We start from the raw sequence: 19,103 nt of genomic DNA on the forward strand, positions 1-19,103 counted from the left end.
ATTGTTTCCATGTCCTTATGCTAGCCTTAGGTTGGTTATTTAACCACCTCTTAGCTTGGTCTTTTACAGAAAATGGAAATAGTAATAATCTGTAGACATCCTGATCTACTTTCTTATCATGTACTGTGTCAGCAATTTGTAAAAACTGTGCCAGAAACTCTGTAGGTTCTTCCTGTGGAAGAACGGAATACTGGCAACTTTGCTGCACCATGATAATGAGCTAAGGATTCAACTCAAAACTACTGAGTCCCATGGAGGGTATACAGATACTACTCCCATATAAAGCAGCAGTGGGGTTAGCATATGACCCCAGAGTCCTTCTGGACTGTTCATTTCCACTTAGGTCCATGATGGAGAAATGGAGATGACATGGATTTATTTTATTTATTTTATTATATTAAAAAAAATTTTGAAATAATAAAATAAAATAAAATAAAAACTAAAATAAAAATAAAAAAAAGATTTGAAAATATTTTATGAGGATTTTCAAAAAAGTGAGGAGATAGAAAGTGGTTAGGATATTTTTGAAAAAGATATGATTTTAAAAATCTTAAAAGGATATGATTTGAAAATTTTTTACCAAGTCAACCCAAGGAATTCGAAAATTATGAGAAATTAAAGGAAAATATATTTTTTATTTTTGAATTTTATTATAAAAGAGAAAAACACACAAAAGACACAAGACTTAAAATTTTTAGATCCAATGCTCCTTGTTTTCAAAAATTTTGGAGGGAAAACACCAAGGCACACCAAACATAAAAATTTTAAGATCAAAACACAAAGAAGATTCAAGAACAAGGATTGAATATCTTTCAATTAGGGCTTAAATCTACAAACCAATAAGATTATGAACCTCAAACTTAAGAGGATGCTATAACCTACAAACCAATAAGATTATGAACCTCAAAGATGTCATGCATAAAACCCCATGAACTAGGATTGAATATCTTTCAATTAGGGCTTAAATCTCTTTGTGTTCTTATTCATTCTTCTTATGCTTTATCACTTGCTTGGGGACAAGTAAGATTTAAGATTGGTGTTGTGATTCCTAGCCATCTTTGTCTAGTGTCACAAGCCATTTTCTATAGTTTTTACTTAGTTTCATGCATTATCTTCATCAATAAGCAAGCATTTAGATGAGTAATGTATGCATGTCTTGATTCAATCAAACATTGTGAATTATAAACATTTTCATGAGATTTATGTAAAAACTACTTGATGCAATGAATGGTGTATTATCTTGTGATTATAGCAAAGCTCTGATGCACTTGTTTGATTTATGATAGGCAAGGAGAAGCAGAGAAGAAGCAGAGGAAAGCAAGGAGGTTGTGGCGTTAGTGGCCAAGTTAGCACACTAACGCCATGGTTAACGCTACACCAAGGAGGGTGCTAGCGTTAGTGCCAAAGTTAGCCCACTAACGCCAGTAATAACGCTGGCTCAATGAAGAAGGTGCTGGCGTTAGTGGCCAAGTTAGCCCACTAACGCCAGTGCTAACATTGCCAAGGAAGGAAAAGAAGCTGGCGTTAGTGGCCAAGTTAGCCCATTAACCTCAAATTTCCCTCACTGCTTCAGTTAAGGCCAGGGACCCCTATCCAATATTTGAAGACACATTTGAAGATTAGTAGAGTAGTATATATAGGAAGAGTTTTGAACTTAGAAGGGATTACGGACTCCTAGAGAAGAGGATCCGAATTGAGAAACTTTGAAGACTTTTCTTTCTTCTTTATAATTAGTTTTACTTTTGATGTACTTTATTTTGCTTTCGGAGTTTTCCAGAGAAATGATTAACTAAACCCCACATCATTAGGGGGAGGAGCTCAGTTATAATTCAAATGAATTAATGTAATTCTTCTTCTTTTTCTCAATCCGCTAGTTGTAGCTAAGGGAAAGCTTTTGTGCTTCATAGATCCATTCACTACTAGAAGGGGGATTGGATCTACTTGAATCTTAATGTGATCCTTGAAAAAGGGATCATAGGATTCAGTTTGAGACTTCTCCCTCATAACTCTTTTGATCAACACATTCTTAGTTGGTACGTGACATATAACCTCTTTGAATTGAGATCCTAAGAATTGTGTAGCTTATGGATTAGAAATTTGAGCTTAATCTCTTATCATGAACAATTAGATCAAGGAATTGGCAATTGATTATGTTAAAAGAAATTAGGTTGCCAAGGAATTGGAACTCAATTATTTACAATCCGCCATATATCTACTTCATATAATTGAGAATGAAGTTGAAACCCATTGATTCATGAAGGATTATAATATCTCCAATCCCTAATGAATCTCACCCATTGTTGCTCTTCCTTTCAATTACTTTAAATTTATTGTTATCTTTGATTCCCAGCACCCAGAACCCATTTACATTTCATGCAATTTATCTTTTATTGCTATTTACATTCTTGCTTATACTTTCTTGTCGTTTAAGTTTCAGCTCTTTAATTTCTTATGATTTAAGTTTACACCATTTACCTTTCACAATTTACTTTCACCTCTTTATTCTTCAGTAATTTAAATTCAATATAGTTACTTTCTTTGTCAATTACATTCTGTTTGTTCAATTACACCGAAATCATCAAATATTAGCTTGACTAGATAAATCACCTAACTAAAGTTGCTTAATCCATCAATCCTTGTGGGATCGACCTCACTCAATAGTGAGTTATTACTTAGCGATTCGGTAGACTTGCCGGGGGGGTTTGTGTTGTGCAAATTTTCAGTCATCAAGTGCCATAACCTCACACCCAAGCATCACCCATCCTTCTTGCCACAAGACTTCCCTTTTGTCCACGCTCGTTTGGGCGCTCCCCAACAAGATTGCTGGAGAGTTCCACACACCTTAGCCTCCATCACACCTTACAACACTTGCCAACACCCTCAACCATGCCACGCCCGTTTGGGCACTCTCCAGCTGGAGAGCGCCATACTCAACCTTGGCCTATGCTATCTCCAGCGCTCTCCAGCAAGCTTGCTGGAGAGCGCCACATTCAATCTTGGCCTACGCTCCCTCCAGCGCTCTCTAGCAAGCTTGTTGGAGAGTGCCACCCATATTCCCTCACACCATAGCCTCACCACACTCATGACCAAGGCCCCTCACCTCACGCTCTTGCCAACACTCTCCAGCAAGCTTGCTGGAGGGTGCCACACTCCCATGTCACCATACCCCCACCAGCCCTCTCCAGTAAACTTGTTGGAGAGCACCACTTGCCTACACTTTCACCATACTTGACATGACTTGACACCACTTGTCACAAGCAACACCAAAGGCCACGCTCTCCATCCCAAGCTCCCTCAAGAGCGCCAAGACAAGCACACCATGTCTAGTGCCACGCTCTCAAGCAGTGCTGTCTAGCAAGTTTACTAGAGAGCGCCAATCCTCATGCACAATGCTCTTTGGTGACGCTCTTAAAGGAGCGTAGCGCTCTCCTGGGAGGTGCAATGCTCGCACTCAATGCTCTCCCCACACTCATAGGCGAGTGTCTTCGATGAGTTATCCAAGAAGAAATTTGGACTTGTGCGTACGCACAGCCCCTAGTGCATACGCACAATAAGTGACGCTCACTTTTCATGCTCATCACCAAGCGTCAGATCCAGAAACCAAAATGGAAAGTCCAAAGGACCAAGTACAGGAAGTGAAGACTTTGGGGGAAGCACTATAAATAGAAGGAGTTTTGAACTCATTGGGGGCTTACACACTTTTTCATTCTATGGAGTAGAATTAGATCACTACACTCTACATTTTTGTACTTGCTTGTATTTAGTTTTACTTCACTTTCATGGAATTTGAATTTCTTTCAATTGTTCTTAGAGCTTTGATCAACTAAACCCCAACTCATTAGGGGGAGGAGCTCTATTGTAATTCAAATGAGTTAATGAAATTCTTCTTCTTCTCAATCCGCTTGTTGTGGCTAAGGGAAAGCTTTTGTGCTTCATAGATCTATTCACCACCGAGAGGGGGTTTGGATCTACTTAAATCTCTATGTGAGTCTTGAAAAAGGGATCCTAGGATTCAGTTTGAAGCTTTTCCCTCATGACTCTTTTGATCATCACTTTCTTAGTTGGTACGAGACATATAACCTCTTTGAATTGAGATCCTAAGGGTTGTGTGGCTTGTGGATCAGAAATTATGCTTAACCTCTTCTCATGAACAATTACATCAAGATATTAGCAATTCATTATGTTAAGAGAAATTGAGTTGCCAAGAGATTAGAATTCAATTAATTACAATCTGCCATAGATCTACTTCATATGATTGAGATGGAAGTTGAGACCCATTGATTCATGAAGGATCACAACATCTCTGATCCATAATGAATCTCACCAATTATTCTTCTACATTTCAATTACTTTAAATTTCTTATTTCCATTGATTCGCAGTACCCAGAGTCCCTTTACATTTATGCAACTTACATTTCCTTGTCATTTACAATTTTGCATTTACTTTCTTGTCATTTAAGTTTCTGCTCTTTACCATTTTGCCATTTACTTTCAGTCTTTTTATCATTCAGTTATTTCGATTCAGCACTTTACATTCTATGTCATTTACTTCTTTTTTAATTCAATTACACAAAATCATCAAATATTTGTTTGACTAGAGGAACCATTTAACCAAAGTTGCTTAATTCATCAATCCCTGTGGGATCGACCTCACTCAACAGTGAGTTATTACTTGAGGATACGGTATACTTGGAAGTGGAATTTTTGTTGAGTAAATTCTATGTCATCAAAGGTCAACTAGCCTAAGCGTCCAGAAACATTACATATATGTTAACAGCAACGACGACGGTGACTCCACGAACGACAACTAGGCGCAGCAGCGCGAATAGTGCCTCCTCCTTCTTCCTCGGTCTTCCTCCCTCCACGCGTCTGTCTCTCCTGTGCATCCTCAGCGTCGTCTGTGATGGGAGATGCGATGGCCATGGAAGCTGGCAATGACCTGCTCGCGATGAAGACGACTACGGTGGCGGCTTCCTTTGGCGGCAGCAAAACGCGAATTGACGGCGGCGATGGAGACACAGCGGTGCTCCTTCCTCGAGCAGCTCTTTCTCTCGCTCAACGTCTCCCTCTTCCTGACGGTGACATGACGGCGCGGTAGCAGTGATGCCCACCGGCGCCGTTCTCACTCTTCCCCATCTCCTTCTCTTACTCTCTGATTCTAGCTTCCCCCTTTCTTTTCCTTTATTTCCCTCTCTATTCTTCCCTTTCTCTTGTTATGTGTGTATTTTTATTAGGGTTAGGGTGAGTGAAGGTGAGTGAGTGAGTGTGGGTAGAGTTGGGGTAAAATTAGGATTAGAGTTTGAGATTTAGGATTAAGTATTTATGAAAATTATATATGTTTTAAGTAATGTTAAACTCAAAATCTCATCACTGTGATTTAATTACTTTTTGATAAATAATTTGTTGAAAATAAAATCATGAATAACTATAATAAATCATAAATAATTTATTATTTATTTTTTAACAACCAAGAATTTTAAAGGCTTAATAATTAGTGTTGGGTTATAGTGGATTTAAGATTTTAGTAAAAAGAAGGAAAAAACTAGAATTCTATATTTTGTTTTTAAAGAAATTTTTCAAAAATTTATTTAAATATAAAAGTACATTAAATTTTAGAGTGGTAATGAAACAAAAATAATATTTGTTATAAATTTATTTTAAATAAGAGAAGGAGGGAGACCCAGCGAGCGGTTTTGCCTTACCTTGAGTGTGAGAAGTGGAACCATAGAGACAGTGAAAGTGGACGAGGACAGCGAATAGTAGAATGAAGAGTGAAAGTGAGGATTAGAATTAAGGCTTTTGCTTTTTACATTTGTTTTTATTTTTCAATTTTAACAATTTTTATTTATGTTTAACAATTAATTTTTTTAATTTAAAAAATTAAATTTTAGTCAACATTTAAGAGTTGATTATTATTAAAATTTATATATTAGTTTTATAAAAAAATATAAAATAATATATACCATTTTTAAAAATTAATCATTTAATTTTAAATTATTTTATATAAAATAATTAATTAATAAAAATAATATTTTAATAAATTAAATTTTTAAAACAAAATAAAATGATCTTAAAGATGTTAGTATTTTAAAATATTTTTTTGTTACAAAAATTCTTGCATTTTGTGACAAACAAATAACTTGTTACAAACAATATTGAATTTTGTGACAAATTAATTTTTTGTTACAAAATATTTTGAACTTTTGGAACAACTTCATCTTTTGTTGTAAAATATTATAAAATTTTGCAACAAAACATCGGTTCGTTACAAAAGTCAATACAATTTGTAACAAAAAAATCAAATCGTTACAAAATAACAAAATATTTTGTAATAATTTATATTGTTGTTACAAAACATTATTATTATGTAACAATCACTAATTTTTGTTACAAAAAAATAATTTTTTGTAACAATTTTAAATTTGTTACAAAATTTTTGTTACAGATGTTCCATTTTCTTGTAGTGATATTACATAAAAGAAACTGAAATCATACCTTGGCCAATTCCTAAAATGCACTAAACACCAAAACGAAGCCACCAAGCTCGATCTAAAGCCTCAAACCAACTCTAAGAACACCAAAACACAATCTAACATCATATAACATACCAACATCAAATCTAGGATTCACAAAAATAACTAAACACAAGGGTTTAGTGAGCCCTTACCTTATTCAACGAGATTAGGGGCAAAACCCAACAATATTCCAAAGCTTGATTACCCCTAAACAAACAAACGTAAAAATGAAAAATTGTTAGGGCTGAAAACTGGAGCTTGGGTTTTGAAATCTTACCAGCAAAACTTAGTTATAAATGACAAGCTCAGTAAGAGATTTTTGTGGCCGCAAACAGCTCGTCAATCGGAGCTCCAAAGCTCAAGATATGGCCAAAAGAAGGAGGAGATGAATAGTAACAATGTCTTCTTCTCCTCTCTTCTCATCTACCCGAGTTCTCTCTCTCTATCCATTAAAATGAACTGAAAGCACATTAATAGAGAATATATATGTTGGGCCTTGGGCCTGGTCCAACCCGTTAGTATTTTTAGCCCGTTTGGCCCACTTTGGGCCGAAACCATTAATATTAGCGCCCAATTTTCAATTCTAAATTATTTTTGTCCTTTCAAAATAATGAATTCAATTTTTAAAATCCTATTTTTCTACGTGGTACCAGACTAGAGCCGGTACTACCGACTTAAGTGCCAGTACGCATTTTTACAAAAGATTTCTGTAAAAGATACATTTTCACTCTCAGAAAAATTCATTCAATTCAAAGTTGACCTTTTTGTTTTCAAAATATCATTTCTATATTTTCGAACCTATTTTGGACAATTAAATTATTATTTTATTAAAACAATTATTCCGGTTCTTACATTTTCCCCTCCTAATTAGAATTTTGTCCCCAAAATTTGAATAGCGTGATGTATCCTCCACGAAGCGTTCTGAACCAACGTTGTCAACCCAAACAAGTCATCAAAGCCGCTACCATGTCGATGTTTCTCTCTCACCTTCCGTTGTGTCACTCTGATTATTCATCACTAATAACTCAAATTACTCCACTACATTGAACATAACTTTTCCTTCAAACCAAATACCACTTTTATAAAATTTTTCAAAACCTTCAAAATAAGTTAAATGTTAAAAATTTTTTCAAAAGACTCAAAAATCTATTATTCTTAAATCATTCACTTTAAACCATGATTTTTCTTAAATTCATTAAAATTCTTAAATCGTAACTTTTTAATTTGAATCCCTTTCGATGAGTTAAATTACAAACCAAATTCACAAATTAACAAAATCATAGAACTCATTGTTCTTTTAAACCATATCATTTAAACCAAGAGTTCTGACCTAGTTTCAAAACCAAAGCATTTAAACAAAAAGTTCCAAACCAACTTTCAAAATCATTCTATGCTTCAAAACCTTTTCAACACAATAGAAGGTCATACCGGTTAGAAATTGAAAATCTTAATTAAAAATCGCAAAAGCATCTATCCTCAATCTGTTGCATCAGTCGGCACCACCCTTGCCACCAATGCTGAGCCTCACCAATAAATGATACGTCGCAAACTCTACGAACTGGTTTTTTGGAACATCTCGAGCTTGTAACGCATTGGTTAGGTTAGTCATCTTCAGTATCTCTCTGTGCATGTGATCGACCTCGTCTGCGAGTTACCATTCGGGTTTCCTCTCCACACCAAACAATCAATATCAAGGTGATCAGTCTCAATATCTCAAGCTCAGTGCTTCAATTATCCCAAAAGTACACAAAAACAATCATGTTATACATATCAAATAGATATCCTAAATAGCACGAAAGAAAAATGACCCAGAGTGTGCAACGAAGCACAATCGGTCCATTCTCAGGCTCACGAGGACGAACCGCTCTAATACCATAAATGTAACACCCCGTTACCCTAAGCCTTACCTCTAGCCATAAAGCAAAGGATAAGAAAGTGCCACAATGGTTCTAAAGCTTATAATATAATATATATATATATATATATATATATATATCCAAGAATTTATATAACTAGAAGCCCGATGAAGGAATAAAACCTCAAAGTCTCATAAATTGGAATTATGAAATGCGAAGTGTTCACACACAGTAACTAGATGCGTAGGTACGAATAGAACAAGACATAATACATTTAAAACATAATAGATAGCTTTAGGATACACAAGGTAATAATTAAATTAACAAGATGTATATATATAAGTATGATGTCCCGAAAATAGGACTAGTCACAGCCTGCGGAGTTTAAGCCGGCTAGTCAAACTGAAATACAAAAGAGTTTTGAAAGTTTAAAACAGCTTATACAACTTGTCTCTCAAATCAAGCCTCTAAGGTCGTAAAGTCTAAAATAAAAATGTGAGAGAAAGTACTACAACAAGTAATCAAAATACAAAAGAATGCATAAGATCCTCCACTCCGTCACCTTCTCGCAACTCACCGAGGTGGGTTACGATCTGCATATGAAAAACAACAACATATGGTATGAGAACCGGAGGTTCTCAGTTTCGTAAGTGCCCAATATATAAGATGTAAGATTCCAGGACGCCGAAGGCAATCCTAGAACTTCACACCAAATAGATATTCAAGCTTAACAAAAATAAATAACTTTAACCATAAACAGGGTTATCTAAACTTAGGGGATTTCTAACTAATATCAATCACACCGCTGTATCCTACAGCCTTCGTGAACCTACCCTCCACGCAATCCCATCGCCACTGCCTACCTAACCTCCTCAGCACCAAACAATCACAAGTATATGCAAACAAGTAATACACGGGTAATATTCATGTATAACAAGTAATTTAAAAAGCAAGTAGGCATATTATACAATTAGGAAAACTGCAAGTAATCAAAGCAAACAAGCACATAAGAGATGCATATGATGAATTCCTGTCCTATTGGCTGTGATATCACATGTCGGTTATAGTACCAAGCCAAACACAAAATCCAGTCGGCAACTCCCGGATTAGTCTCTCTGTTGCGCATACTCAGGAGGAATAATTCCAAGGGATCAGTGCCCTAACACCTTCTACTTTCAGAGAGAAATGTTCCGAGGGAGAGTGCCCTATTACCTTCCTCTGGAAGCCGCATGATTCTATGGGTTAGTGCCCTACCACCTTGCAACCAGAGAGAAATATAAGTGGGAAGCCCGACTTCAATCTTCACATCTCAACGTAAGCAGAAGACTACTACAGAACCTACGCTGGTACCGCTACCTCGATAAGCAGGAGACTGCCACAACCCTTGCCCGAGGCGCATAGCGTCTTACCAAAATAATGCATCTCACGTGTGTGGGAAACTGCCACAACCCTCACATCTGAATGTAGGCGGGAGACTGCCACAGTCCATACAACGGAGAATAATGCATGTGACAATCATATAAATCATCTCAGAGGCCACTACTCACAGCACACTTTCGTTCATACTCATCCCATTAACCATATTTATTCATTTTTCAAGTTCCAATCTCATCATTCATCATCATTATATAAAATTCATCATCAACCTGGCTCCCCATTAGTTCACAAGACAAAAACCACCCAATTGACATATCTAGCCTAAGTCACCATCTTCTAAACTCACATAAATTAACAATTTAATTCACCAACCCATCTCTATTAGTCTTAGGGCCTTATTTATTAACATAAGTCTTAAAGAGAAGTTATAGAAGTTTGAAAAGCTAGAGAACCCTTAAAAGTGAAGAAAAACACATTTTCAGTAAAACAGGTGTTGTGCGTACGCACACCCTTATCGTGCATATGAACACGTTGAAAAGGGTACTTCCGCATACGTGTAACACCCCGTTACCTTAAGCCATACCTCTAGCCAAAAAGAAAAGGATAACAAAGTTACACAACAGTTCTAAAGCTTATAATATATAATATATATCCATGAATTTATCTAACTAAAAGCCCGATAAAGGAATAAAAGCTCAAAGTCACATAATGCAGAATTATGAAACGTGAAGCGTTTACACATGGTAACTAAATGCGTGGGTACAAACAGAACAAGACATATTACGTATAAAACTTTGTAGATAGCTCCAGGATACTCAAGGTATTAATTAAATTAACAATATATATATATAAGTATGATGTATCTAAAAGAGGACTAGTCACATCCTGCGGAGTTTAGGCCGGCTAGCCAAACTGAAATACAAAAGAGTTTTATAAGTGTAAAACAGCTTATACAACTTATCTCTCAAATCAAGCCTCTAAGTCTATAAAGTCTAAAATAAAAAGGTGAGAGAACGTACTACAATAAAATAATCAAAATACAAAAGAGAGCATAAGATCCTCCACTCCGTCACCATCTCGCAACTCACTGAGGTGGGTTACTGGTGCACGAAATTGCAATCACACTTTTGCAATCTGCACAACTGACCAGCAAGTGCACTGGGTCGTCCAAGTAATACCTTACGTGAGTAAGGGTCGAATCCCACGGAGATTGTTGGCTTGAAGCAGGCTATGGTTATCTTGTAATTCTTAGTCAGGATATCAATTATAATTATCAGTTTGAATTACGAAAAATAAAAGGACACAAAATAAATAATTGTATGCGATTATGGAGAATATGTTGGAGTTTTGGAGATGCTGTGTCCTCTGAATTCCTGCAACATAATACTATCTTACATGCAAAAGTGCAAAGTTCCTTCCATGGCAAGCTGTATGTAGGGTGTCACCATTATCAACGGCTACTTCCCATCCTCTCAGTGAAAATAGTCCAAATGCTCTGTCACAGCACGGCTAATCATCTGTTGGTTCTCGATCATGTCGGAATAGAGTCCATTGATTCTTTTGCGTTTGTCATCACGCCCAACAATCGTGAGTTTGAAGCTCGTCACAGTCATTCAATCCTTGAATCCTACTTGGAATACCACAGATAAGGTTTAGACTTTCCGGATTCTCATGAATGCCGCCATCAATTCTAGCTTATACCACGAAGATTTTGATTAAGAAATCTAAGAGATACTCATTCAATCTGATGTAGAACGGAAGTGGTTGTCAGGCACACGTTCATAGATTGAGGAAGGTGATGAGTGTCACGGATCATCACCTCCTTCATAGTGAAGCACGAATGAACATCTTAGATAGGAACAAGCGTGTTTGAATGGAAAACAAAAATAATTGCATTAATTCATCGAGACGCTGCAGAGCTCCTCACCCCCAACAATGGGGTTTAGAGACTCATGCTACCAAAAGGTACAAATTTCAGATCTAAAAATGTCATGAGATACAAAATAAGTCTCTAAAAGTTATTTAAATACTAAACTAGTAACCTAGGTTTACAGAAAATGAGTAAACTAAGATGGATAGTGCAGAAATCCACTTCTGGGGCCCACTTGGTGTGTGTTGGGGCAGAGACTTAAGCTTCTCACCTGCTTGGGCTTTTTCTGGAGTTGAACCCAAGTTGTAACGTGTTTTTGGCATTCAACTCTGGTTCGTGACGTGTTTCTGGCGATGAACGCCAGATTGCAACATGGAACTCGTGTTGAACGCCAGTTTACGTCGTCTATCTTCGTACAAAGTATGGACTATTATATATTGCTGGAAAGCCCTGAATGTCTACTTTCCAACCCAATTGAGAGAGCGCCAATTCACTTTTCTGGACTTTACTATGAGTTTGTGTATTTTTCTGTGACTTCAGGTATTTTCTGGCTGAAATTGAGGGACCTGAGCAAAAATCTGATTCAGAGGCTGAAAAGGACTGCAGATGCTGTTGGATTCTGACCTCCCTGCACTCGAAGTGGATTTTCTGGAGCTACAAAAGCCCAATTGGCGCGGTCTTAACGGCGTTGGAAAGTAGACATCCTGGGCTTTCCAACAATGTATAATACTCCATACCTTGCCCGAGATTTGATGGCCCAAACCGGCGTTTCAAATCAGCTCAAGAATGCCCAGCGTTAAAAGCCGGAACTGGCACAAGAATGGGAGTTAAACTCCCAAACAGGCACAAAAGCTGGCGTTTAACTCCAAGAAAAGTCTCTACACATGAAAGCTTCAATGCTCAGCCCAAGCACACACCAAGTGGGCCCGGAAGTGGATTTTTATGTCATTTACTCATTTCTGTAAACCCTAGGCTACTAGTTCTCTACAAATAGGACCTTTTGCTATTGTATTTTCATCGGGAGATTTTTAGATCTTTAGATCTTTAGATCATCTTTTGATCACGTTTTGGGGGCTGGCCATTCGACCATGCCTAGACCTTGTTCTTATGTATTTTCAACGGTGGAGTTTCTACACATCATAGACTAAGGTGTGGAGCTCTGCTGTACCTCGAGTATTAATGCAATTACTATTGTTCTTCTATTCAATTCAGCTTATTCTTATTCCAAGATATTCATTCGCACTCAAGAACTTGATGAATGTGATGATTATGTGACGCTCATCATTATTCTCACTTATGAACGCGTGCCTGACAACCACTCCCGTTCTACAAGCAAACAAGGCTTGAATGTTTATCTCTTAGATCCCTTAATCGGAATCTTCATGGTATAAGCTAGAATTGATGGCGGCATTCAAGAGAATCCGAAAGGTCTAAACCTTGTCTGTGGTATTCTGAGTAGGATTCAAGGATTGAATGACTGTGACGAGCTTCAAACTCCTGAAGGCTGGGCGTTAGTGACAGACGCAAAAGAATCAATAGATTCTATTCCAACCTGATTGAGAACCGACAGATGATTAGCCGTGCCGTGACAGGGTGTGTTGAACATTTTCACTGAGAGGACGGGACTGTAGCCACTGACGACGGTGATGCCCAACATACAGCTTGCCATGGAAAGGAATAAGAAGGATTGGATGAAGACAGTAGGAAAGCAGAGAGACAGAAGGGACAAAGCATCTCCATACGCTTATCTGAAATTCTCACCAATGAATTACATAAGTATCTCTATCTTTATCTTTATGTTTTATTCATATATCATCCATAACCATTTGAATCTGCCTGAATGAGATTTACAAGATGACCATAGCTTGCTTCATGCCAACAATCTCCGTGGGATCGACCCTTACTCGCGTAAGGTTTATTACTTAGACGACCCAGTGCACTTGCTGGTTAGTTGTGCGAAGTTGTGATAAATAGTTGAGATTGTAATTGAGCGTACCATGTTGATGGCGCCATCGATGATCACAATTTCGTGCACCAAGTTTTTGGCGCCGTTGCCGGGGATTGTTTCGAGTTTGGACAACTGACGGTTCATCTTGTTGCTTAGATTAGGTATTTTTCTTCAGAGTTCTTAAGAATGAATTCTAGTGTTTCAAGGTGATGTTCTTATCATCACCAAAGCTGATTGATCCTCATCAATTTAGCTCTTGAATGCAATGTCCTGCTGAAGCTTGGCTAGCCATGTCTAATTCCTTTAGACTGAAGCTTTAGACTAACATTGCATGATTCCTGGAATTCTCATTAAGAATTTTGATATCTTTATTTTCTTTTCCACTTAATTTTCGAAAAATCCAAAAAAAATTACAAAATCATAAAAATCAAAAATATTTTTATGATCCTTGTTTGAGTCTAGTGTCTCATTTTAAGTTTGGTGTCAACTGCATGTTTCTGTTCTTCTTATTCATGCATGTGTCTTCATTGATCTTCAAGATGTTCTTGATGATTTCCTTGTTCTGATCTTTAAATTCTCTTGTCTTGAGTGCTTTGTTGTTTTTCATATGCATTCTCATTTTGTTAGTGTCAATAGTATACAAACTTCTAAGTTTGGTGTCTTGCATGCATTGTTATTTGATTTTATTTGCATTTTGATTATTCCTCATCATTAAAAATTTAAAAATATTTTTAATTTGTGTCTTTTCAAGTCAATAATATAGAGAATTGAATATTCAGAACATACAGCAGAGGAATTACACAGAAAAAGCTGGGCGTTCAAAAGGCCCAGTGAAGAAGGAAAATTGGCATTTAAACGCCAGCCAGGGTGCCTGGCTGGGCGTTTAACGCCCAAAAGGGGTGAGTTTTGGGCGTTAAATGTCAGAATGTGTACCATTCTGGGCGTTTAACGCCAGGATGGCACAAGAGGGAAGATTCTATTTTTTAATTCAAATTTTTTTCAAGTTTTCAAAAGTTTTCAAAATCAAATCTTTTTCAAATCAAATCTTTTCAATCATATATTTTCAAAATCAATTTCTGTCCATTTTCAAAAATACTTGCTATCAATTAATGATTTGATTCAAAATTTCAAGTATGTTGCCTTTTCTGTTGAGAAAGGTTTAATGTTTGAATCATATCTTTTCTTGTTAGCCAAGTCATTAATTTTCAAAATCAAATCTTTTTAAATTGTTTTTCAAATCATATCTTCTCAATCATATCTTTTTAAAATCATAACTTTTGAATCATATCTTTTTAATCACATCTTTTTCAAAATAGTTTTTCAATCATATCTTTTTGATTTCTACTTTCAAAAATCATTTTATTTCTTTCCAAATCATATTTTTTGAAAATCATTCTTCAATTTTTCAAAATGTTTTTAAAATCTTTTTAATTTATTTTCGAAAATTTCTTCCCCTCTTCTCACATCCTTCTATTTATGGACTAACATTACTCCTCAATGCACAATTCGAACTCCATCTATCCTTGATAAGTTCGAATTTTCTACTTCTTCCTTTTATTTTTCTTTTCCTCTGACACCTCAAGAAATCTCTATACTGTGACATAGAGGATTCCATATCTTCATGTTCTCTTCTCTTTCATATGAGCAGGAGCAAAGACAAAAGCATTCTTGTTGAGGCTGACCCTGAACTTGAAAGGACCTTGAAGCGAAAGCTAAGAGAAGCTAAGGCACAACTCTCTGTAGAGGACCTAACAGAAATCTTCAAAGAAGAACTCATGGCAACAGAAAACAACAACAATGCCAACAATGCAAGGAAGGTGCTGGGTGACTTTACTGCACCTACTCCCGACTTCTATGGGAGAAGCATCTCTATCCCTGCCATTGGAGCAAACAACTTTGAGCTTAAGCCTCAATTAGTTTCTCTAATGCAACAGAATTGTAAGTTCCATGGACTTCCATTGGAAGATCCTCATTAGTTTTTAGCTGAATTCTTGCAAATCTGTGACACTGTCAAGACCAATGGGGTTGACCCTGAAGTCTACAGACTTATGCTATTCCCTTTTGCTGTAAGAGACAGAGCTAGGATATGGTTGGACTCACAACCTAAAGAAAGCCTAAACTCTTGGGAAAAGCTAGTCAATGCTTTCTTGGCAAAGTTCTTTCCACCTCAAAAATTGAGTAAGCTTAGAGTGGAAGTCCAAACCTTCAGACAGAAGGAAGGTGAATCCCTCTATGAAGCTTGGGAAAGATACAAACAATTGGTCAGAAAGTGTCCTTCTGATATGCTTTCTGAATGGAGCATCATAGGTATCTTCTATGATGGTCTGTCTGAACTATCCAAGATGTCATTGGATAGTTCTGCTAGAGGATCTCTTCATCTGAAGAAGACGCCTACAGAAGCTCAGGAACTCATTGAAATGGTTGCAAATAATCAATTCATGTACACTTCTGAAAGGAATCCTGTGAACAATGGGACGAATCAGAAGAAAGAAGTTCTTAAGATTGATACTCTGAATGCCATATTGGTTCAGAACAAAATATTGACTCAGCAAGTCAATATGATCTCTCAAAATCTGTCTGGAATGCAAGCTGCACCAGGCAGTACTAAGGACGCTTCATCTGAAGAAGAAGCTTATGATCCTGAGAACCCTTCAATGGAAGAGGTGAATTACATGGGAGAACCCTATGGAAACACCTATAATTCTTCATGGAGAAATCATCCAAATCTCTCATGGAAGGATCAACAGAAACCTCAACAAGGTTTCAACAACAATAATGGTGGAAGAAACAGGTTTAGCAATGGCAAGCCTTTTCCATCATTTTCTCAGCAAAAGACAGAGAATTCTAAGCAGAACCACTCTGACTTAGCAACCATGGTCTCTATCTAATCAAAACCACTCAAAGTTTCATGACTGAAACAAGGTCCTTGATGCGCATAAACTTGTTATGCTACGATTTAGGAAATTGCACGATCGGCAAAATTCCTTCCGGCAAGTGCACCGGTTATCGTCAAGTAAAAATTCACAATAGAGTGAGGTCGAATCCCACAAGGATTGGTTGAATGAGCAATTCGAATTAGAAGTTTGGTTAGTTGAGCGGAATCAAGAATTGGATGTGAATTTGCATAAAGTAAATTGGCGGGAAATGTAAATTGCAAGGAAATGAAAATTGCAGAATCTTAAATTGCGAGAAAGTAAATTGCTGAAAGTAAAGGGAATTGGGGTTGATTGCATGAATTAAAATTGCAGAATGTAAATAGAAAGTGTAGATCAGAGATGGGGAGTTCATTGGGTGTTAGGAGATATTGAGATCTCCGAATCAAAACATTTTATCTCTTCCTCAACCAATGCATTCATTGAATTTTGCTTGGCAATCTTATATGATTGGATCCCAATCCCTTGGCTCACCAATTCTCTCTAAAAACAAACAAATTCCCAATCCCTTGGTTTAAATGTTCATAAGAAGAGATGAAGCTCGATCACTGATTATACCACACAGCTTCATGGACCACAATTTGGTAGGATTACATGTCACAATATCCATCCAAACCCCAATCCAATTCACTGTGAGAAAGCTTCTCTAGCATGAATCCTCCATTCCTTTCCCAAGGTTCCGAAGGATTCCAATTATGGGTAATTTCTTTCCCAAGACAATCACCCAATGGAATTAGATCGAGAAGCTTTCTAACAAAATTCAAGAGAAAAGATTGAAGAAGGAGATAAAACTATTATTGATTCATTGAATTACAATAGAGCTCCCTAACCCAATGAAAGGGGTTTAGTGAGTCATAGCTCTGAATTCAATTACAAAGTATGAAAACTAGCAAAATGATCAAAAGTTCCAAAGTGTCAAAAAAAGTTCCGATCCCCCAGTCAGGGGCTGGATTCCCCTTCAATCCCCGTTTTTTTCCAGTGCCTCTCAAATGCAGAAACTAAGGCCTTTAAATAGGCTCCCTAAATTACAAATGAAAATGAAATTAAAAGTAAATTACATTCAAATGAAAATAAACTATTCTAGATGATTCTTGTGGCCTTGATTTGGTGTTGTTGATGGGCCTTGCTTGCTTGAAGGGTAGAGTGACATAATTGATCCAAAAAGGATAATGATCCATTAAACTACACTCAAACGTTGCACCCCCCTTTCTTGAGTCGTCACTTTGTTCTCTTGTCAACCTTGCCAATTTGATGCCAAATATAGACTATTATACCTCGTTGGAAAGCTATGGATGTCAGCTTTCTAACGCAACTGGAAGCACCTCAATTGGATCTCTATAGCTCAAGTTATGCTCCATGGAAGGTGAAGAGGTCAGCTGGCCTGATTGCATGTTGGTACTATGCTCTTCTATGCACATTACGGGGCTGTTTTCTCCCTTAATTTTTAGTATCCACCATGCATGCCATATATGCTTGGAAAGCTCTAGGTGTCTTCTTTTCAATGCATTTTGAATCACCTCATTTGGAGTTTTGTAGCTCATGTTATTTATGTTTGAAGAAGGCATGGTCAAGCTGTTCCATATAACACGTTTAAGCTCCAGTTTAAGGTTAAACTGGAGGTTAAACGTGGAAATGCTCCTGGTGAGAAATTGTGTCGAACACGTTTAACCTCCAGTTTGAGGTCAAACTGGAGCTTAAACGTGGAAATGGCTCCCTGGTGCATAATATGGTTCGAACACGTTTAACCTCCAGTTTGAGGTCAAACTGGAGGTTAAACGTGGAAATACTCCCTTGGTGCCATTCTCATTCTGGCGTTTAACCTCCAGTTTAAGGTTAAACTGGAGGTTAAACGTGGAATGCTTCTTTAGTTCCTTTCTCATTCTGGCGTTTAACTTCCAGTTTAAGGTCAAACTGGAGGTTAAACGCCAGTTACAGCATTCCCTCTCTTCTCATGATTTTGGCGTTTAAGCTCCAGTTTAACCTTAAACTGGAGCTTAAACGTCCCATTTGATATTCAAGCTTCCTTTATTGATTTTGTTGCTTCCTTGCCTAGCCTCTTCTTCCCTGAAATCATCCAAACAATTGCATCAAAGTCTTGCAAAATTTCATGAGAATTCATCCATTCATAGCATTCAAGTAATATAACTAAAAACTCATGGAAATTACATCAAAATCTTCATGTTTGAATGATTTAAGACAAGCATGACTATTTGGCCCAAATGATTACTTAAGGCTCAAGAAAATGCATAAAACAACTAAAAATAAAAGAAAAAGGCTACTGAAACTAGCCTAAGATGCCTTGGCATCACAACACCAAACTTAATACTTGCTTGTCCCTAAGCAAGTCCTGAGATATTTGAGAAGAAAGTATGAAACAGAAAGCAATTACATTGGCTATATTAGCAAGCATTTGAAGTTCATAAGAAGGGTTTTATGCAGAAAGTTGCAGCATCACTTTTTCATTCTTATCAGGTAGAATCATCACTTTTTCATTGCATCCATCAAACACTGCTATGGCCTCTTCCCAATCACCTCCTTCAATGCTTACTTCCTCTTGATCTTGTGTGTGTATTGCAGCCACTTGCTTTGTGTCCAATTTCCTTG

General features: G+C 37.0%; 1 non-coding gene across 1 annotated transcript; it reads right to left on the minus strand.

The window, feature by feature from the left end:
- Window positions 1-15,746: 15,746 nt before the first annotated feature.
- LOC130937522 (small nucleolar RNA R71) lies at window positions 15,747-15,854 on the minus strand. The gene has a single exon (XR_009068737.1). It is a non-coding gene; the product is annotated as a small nucleolar RNA R71 (small nucleolar RNA).
- Between the last annotated feature and the right edge of the window lie 3,249 nt (window positions 15,855-19,103).

Source organism: Arachis stenosperma, chromosome 6, assembly GCF_014773155.1.
Source record: "Arachis stenosperma cultivar V10309 chromosome 6, arast.V10309.gnm1.PFL2, whole genome shotgun sequence".
Lineage (NCBI taxonomy): Eukaryota > Viridiplantae > Streptophyta > Magnoliopsida > Fabales > Fabaceae > Arachis > Arachis stenosperma.